This window comes from Dasypus novemcinctus, chromosome 1 (assembly GCF_030445035.2).
Source record: "Dasypus novemcinctus isolate mDasNov1 chromosome 1, mDasNov1.1.hap2, whole genome shotgun sequence".
NCBI lineage: Eukaryota > Metazoa > Chordata > Mammalia > Cingulata > Dasypodidae > Dasypus > Dasypus novemcinctus.
In genome coordinates, this window is record NC_080673.1 from 106,381,182 (window position 1) to 106,386,758 (window position 5,577).

The 5,577-nt window shown below is 34.7% G+C and overlaps 1 non-coding gene across 1 annotated transcript; it reads right to left on the reverse strand.

Moving 5' to 3' along the window:
• Window positions 1–4,393: 4,393 nt before the first annotated feature.
• Window positions 4,394–4,500, reverse strand: LOC111763014 (U6 spliceosomal RNA). Its single transcript, XR_002795983.1, has one exon. It is a non-coding gene; the product is annotated as a U6 spliceosomal RNA (small nuclear RNA).
• Window positions 4,501–5,577: the final 1,077 nt, after the last annotated feature.

Genomic DNA, 5,577 nt, shown 5'->3' on the forward strand with positions numbered 1-5,577 from the left:
GGGAAAGGCAGGAAGAGATGAGAGGTGGAGGCGTCTTCGGGACATGGAGCTGCCCTGGATGGTGCTTCAGAGGTAATCACCGGACATTGTAAATCCTCACAGGGCCCACTTGATGGAATAGAGGAGAGTATGGGCCATGATGTGAACCAATGTATATGAGGTGCAGAGGTGCCCAAAGATGTACTTACCAAATCCAATGGATGTGTCATGATGATGGGAACGAGTGTTGTTGGGGGGGGGGGGGAGAGGGGGGGTGGGGGGGTGGGGTTGAATGGGACCTCACATATATATTTTTAATGTAATATTATTACTAAGTCAATAAAAAATAAAAAAATAAAAAAAAAAAAAGAATGCATTGTCTTCTTACCAAAGCTTCTTGCATAAGTTATGTTAATCTTGGACTCATTCCCTAGAGTAAAATCTATGTTGTGAGACAACTTAACTTTGAAGTTCTAAGTCCACTTTTAAGGTATACAGTTTTTTAACTATGTGAAAATACTAAATACCTTAAATTTTTAATAAAAACTATTAATGACTTTTAAAATAACCCAACGTGTAAAGTTAAGGGAACTAACATTATATATTCCAGAAGAGTGTGAATAGAGAGAATCTCCAAGTAAATAGACTGAATCAGTTTAGCCATTTTCTATTAGCATAAAGGAAAAAGAAAAAAGAGTAGAAGACAGTTAGATGATATTAGATTTATCCTGGTGGAAAATCTATTCCCCTTTTCAGTTACTGTCAATAACTGACTTTTGTTCACAATGTTAATTTTTAAAATATTTTTCAGAAGCCAGGTATTTCTGTTACTTTGAAAATATTTTTGTGTTTAATACGTTCTTTTTAATGGCCAAGTAATTATGAAAACTCTCTTTTCTCAGTATGTTTAAATCGTCAAATTCACCACTTCTAGATAAGAATATTTGTTAAATTTGTGCTATTATAAATTAAGTGGAGGGAAAATGTATAAAGTGATTATAACCAGTATTTTTCAAGATTTTTACTCCTGTGGAAAATATCTGCAGTGGCATTTTTTAAAAAAGATTTATTTATTTATTTATTTATTTATTTATTTATTTATTTATTTATTTATTTATTTCTCTCCCCTTACCCCCTCCCACCCCGGTTGTCTGTTCTCTGTGTCTATTTGCTGCATCTTCTTTGTCCGCTTCTGTTGTTGTCAGCAGCACGGGAATCTGTTTCTTTTTGTTGCGTCATCTTGTTGTGTCATCTCACCGTGTGGGTGGCGCCATTCTTAGGCAGGCTGTACTTTCTTTTGCGCTGGGCGGCTCTCCTTACCGGGCGCACTCCTTGCGCATGGTGCTCCCCTATACGGGGGACAGCCCTGCGTGGCACGGCACTCCTTGCGCGCATCAACACTGCACATGGGCCAGCTCCACACAATTCAAGGAGGCCCGGGGTTTGAACCGCAGACCTCCCATGTGGTAGACGGACACCCTAACCACTGGGCCAAGTCCGCTGCCTGCAGTGTCATTTTTATAACTTGTTCCAAGGCATCACATAATTGTCCAGTTTCCTGTTTTCTAATATTCTTACTTAATAAATTCTAGTTAACTTTTCCTTTTATTAAGAATCCAACATTAGGAAAACACTTTTACCATGTAAGAATACATTAATATACTTTTTATCCCAATTTTGTTCTTTCTACTTTACTCTTAAGGTGATGACAGTTTTAGGAATGATGATATGAGCTACACAAGTGGGAAACTGATCCTTTTTAATCTTTGATTCATTCGAGTTTTTAAAATAAGAGATGGGCTCTTTTTCCTTAGAAAGAGAAAAATTTGGTTTTCTATGCCTTTCCTAGGTGGCTGAAATGAAAACATTGATTTGGAAGGCAGAGAATAGGGCTCACTGGAATAATTATTTCTTTCTGCCAGTTGTAACTTTGGTTCAATTTCTTTCCTTTAAATCACCTTTAAAAAACACTGGAGCTATAGTGCCTAATCTATTCTCCTGCTACACATGCCTATTTTTATAAAACAATTTTATGGGAAACAAAAGGCTAAAAATGTGGGTCTCGATCAATTATAACAATGCTCATTCTAAATTATCTCCCTAGTTTACAGTTTAGTTACACTGTGGACCAAATAATGCCCCACTATACATTGACAATATACTGAAATTGTCTCCCTAGGCCATTGTAAAAGTAGGCCTCATATTTTTACTCCCAAATGGCTTTGTTATGGTTTCTTATTGCTATTCCTACTGACACCTACTGGTATTAGGTGATTGAATTTTAATAATATTTGTATAACTTGAGCTGTTTTATTCTTATATAATTTGCAAACTTCAAAATCTCATTTCAATTAATGTTCCTACTTCTTTGCATGAGTCCATATTAATTTACCTTGTTTTATTTAACTTTCATTTTCTGTACAGATTATGAAGACCAGAGCATTGCTTCTCAAATTATGATAGGCTTGAACTTATAGGAAATAGAAATTTTATTAAAAATTACTTACTTTAATTCATTCTCAATGCTCAAATTCACCTGTGGAATGACAAGCAATTCCTGTGAACATAGTCCAAAAGGACAATCTGTTTATGGTATATTGAAATGTTAATAGTTACCTTGGTCACTCAGCCTCTTTGTTTTCCTTATCCTGCCTTATTTTTGCTCTCCACTGTGTGATGTCCAGTCTACCCTTTATAGCAAGGATTATATATTGAACTTCTGACCCTACCATATTAACCATGGACACATGCAAATGTTGCTGCTAGAAAAAACGTATTTACCTTTTTGTGACATGACTATTGAAACATCAATAGTTCAACCAAACTACAAATCCAGTAATGGTAAAATATGCAGAAACTATGATTTAATATCATGGACACTTTCTGTGAAGGACAAATAGCAAAATGCATATAAGCTTATATAGGTCCTCAGTGGGAAGTGAACATTTCTTCTACCATGCTTCTACCATGATGCATTAGTAGAGCAAATGATAAATGTAGGGGTTAAAGTTTGTTTGTTTTTAATTATTTTTTAAATTAGGTAATCTGAATTCAATCTCCTCTGCTTCTTATTAGATTCAAAAGAAAGGTTTCTTAAAATATATTGCCTCAGTTTTCTCATCTTCAAATTAGGAATAATAAAGATATGTATTTGTAGGACATTCATGAGGATTAATTGGACTAATGCATAGGAATTGCTCAGGACACTACCTACCTGTCATAGCCTCATCAACAAAGAGTGGCCATTACTATATAATCAAGTGATATAAAGTATATAAGGTATGTAATGGTACCAAGACAATAATATCAGACAGTATAATTTATTTCTTAATAAATCTTAGGAGCCCAAAAAAGCTGAATAGTTTCAGATATGGTATGGTTGGATCCTATTGTTTTATTCATATTTCTCCTTATTAATGTAGAAGTATAAATTCTTCCTCCAAAATATTTAATAATAAAGAAAAATTTTAAAAATAGCTGAAAAAATTGCAGACCAAGTTATCAGAAGCCCTATTAATTTAAAGCCATTGATATTCTACTTCCAGTTTGACAAAGTTCTGAACAAACTGGCTTTCCCTCACATAACAACTATTATCTATCTATCCATCCATCCATCCATCCTATACACAAAATACAATTGCTGGAAGGTGCTAAACAGTGAACAAAAGCAGAAAGACTTAGAAACTTGGAAATATGGATGACATGGATGAGTTTCTCATTAAGGATAGTTTGTACCAGCCTTTTAGCTTTATTTAATTATTTGTATATTTTTGCCTTTATTAAATCTTTTTAAAAAATTTATTCTTTAATTGTCTTTTTTTAAAGGTACATGGATCACAAAAAAATGTTACAATAAAAAATATAAGCGGTTCCCCCATACCCCACACCCCACCCCACCCCCACTCTTCCTCCCACATCAACAATCTCTTTCATCACTGTGGCACATTCATTGCATTTGGTGAATACATTTGAAAGCACTGCCGAACTGAATGAATTATAGTTTATGTTGTAGTTTACACTCTCCCCCAGCTCACTCAGTGGGTTATGGCAGGATATATAATGTCCAGCACCTGACCTGCAATATCATTTAGGACAATCAAAGTCCCCAAAATGCCTCCACATCTCATCTCTTCTTCCCTCTCCCTGCCCTCAGCAACTACTGTGGCCACTGTTCTTCATATCAATGATATTTCTTCCATTGCTAGAGTTACAATAGTTCTATAATAGAATACCAGTAAGTTCACTCTAATCCATGTTTTATTCCTCCATCCTGTGGGGCTTGGGATAGTGATGTCTACTCCATCTCTAAATCGAGAGGGGACTTAGATCACACATGGCTGATGGATGTGATTTTCCTGCTTGCAGTTCTAGGCACTTTCGGTTCCCTGGTGTGGTGGTTGACCATCTTCACCTCAAAAATATGGAACACTTCATAAATTTGCATGTCATCCTTGTGCAGGGGTCACACTCATCTTCTCTGTATCCTTCCAATTTTAGTATATGTGCTGCCGATGTAAGCACTGTATTATTTATTGATATCAATGATTTTGATGGCCTGCATCTGGTCTCTGTGAGAGCTCCAGAGTCTCTGCCATGGAAGCTGGTTTCATAGCAGGATTATGTCTGTGTTACAGCAAATTATAAACACCCACCTGCTGAGACTCCAACTTGGGCTCCGTGCTTCTGAGGTGTTCTGTGCATATGATCGCAGTGCCTTATACAAGAAACTGTGCCCTTGTTGTGTCCCTTATAGAGGAAAATCAATAGAAACCTGCACCTGTCTTCTCTGGACTCCTTGTTAAAAGACTACCTTTAGCCATGTTGCACATTCTCATTCTAGTGCCATTGCTGTATTGTATTCTTTTCCTTCAATTAACTGTAGATTTTGGTCCTTGACTCTTTTTTTTTAGCAATTGAGCCCTATTTACCAACTACACTTAATGCCATGTCTCATATTTACAGAAACATAGAGAGAATTATGAATACAATTAGTTTATCATAGAACTACACTCTCTTGATTTAAAAATGCCAACTAATCCATTTATAGGAAAAGCATTCTATGTGAATTCAAATGTTGATGGAATAATTATATTTTTTTAGGTTTGTTTTTTGTCCTCAGTTTAAAGCTGCTTTATTCACAGTTGCCTTGATTGTTTTGATCAGTGTGAGGTTAGACTGAATAAATGCAGATGAGGATCTCTTCTATTTCATACTTTGAAAATTTTGTTAGATTTTATAATACTACCTTGGCTTTTATATGATGACTAACTTTTTCTTATTCAACACATAAGACCCTGTAATTTAGAATAATAGCTGTCAATTTCTTTTTTAAAAAAATATACTTTATTCTATTTTTATTGTGATCACAATCTATTGTATTAAATAGTGAAAGAACATGATCAAATTGATATCTAAAATATATATATGCAAAATTGCATTCATTTTGATAATGTAAATAAACACTATAAATGTGGTCAATAATTTGTTATTTTGGTCACTTTTATTTTCTATTACATGGTTCTGTAATTAAATTAAATATATTAGTACTGTGTATGATTATGTGTTCTATTTCTTTATGATTGCCTTGAAAATATGTGC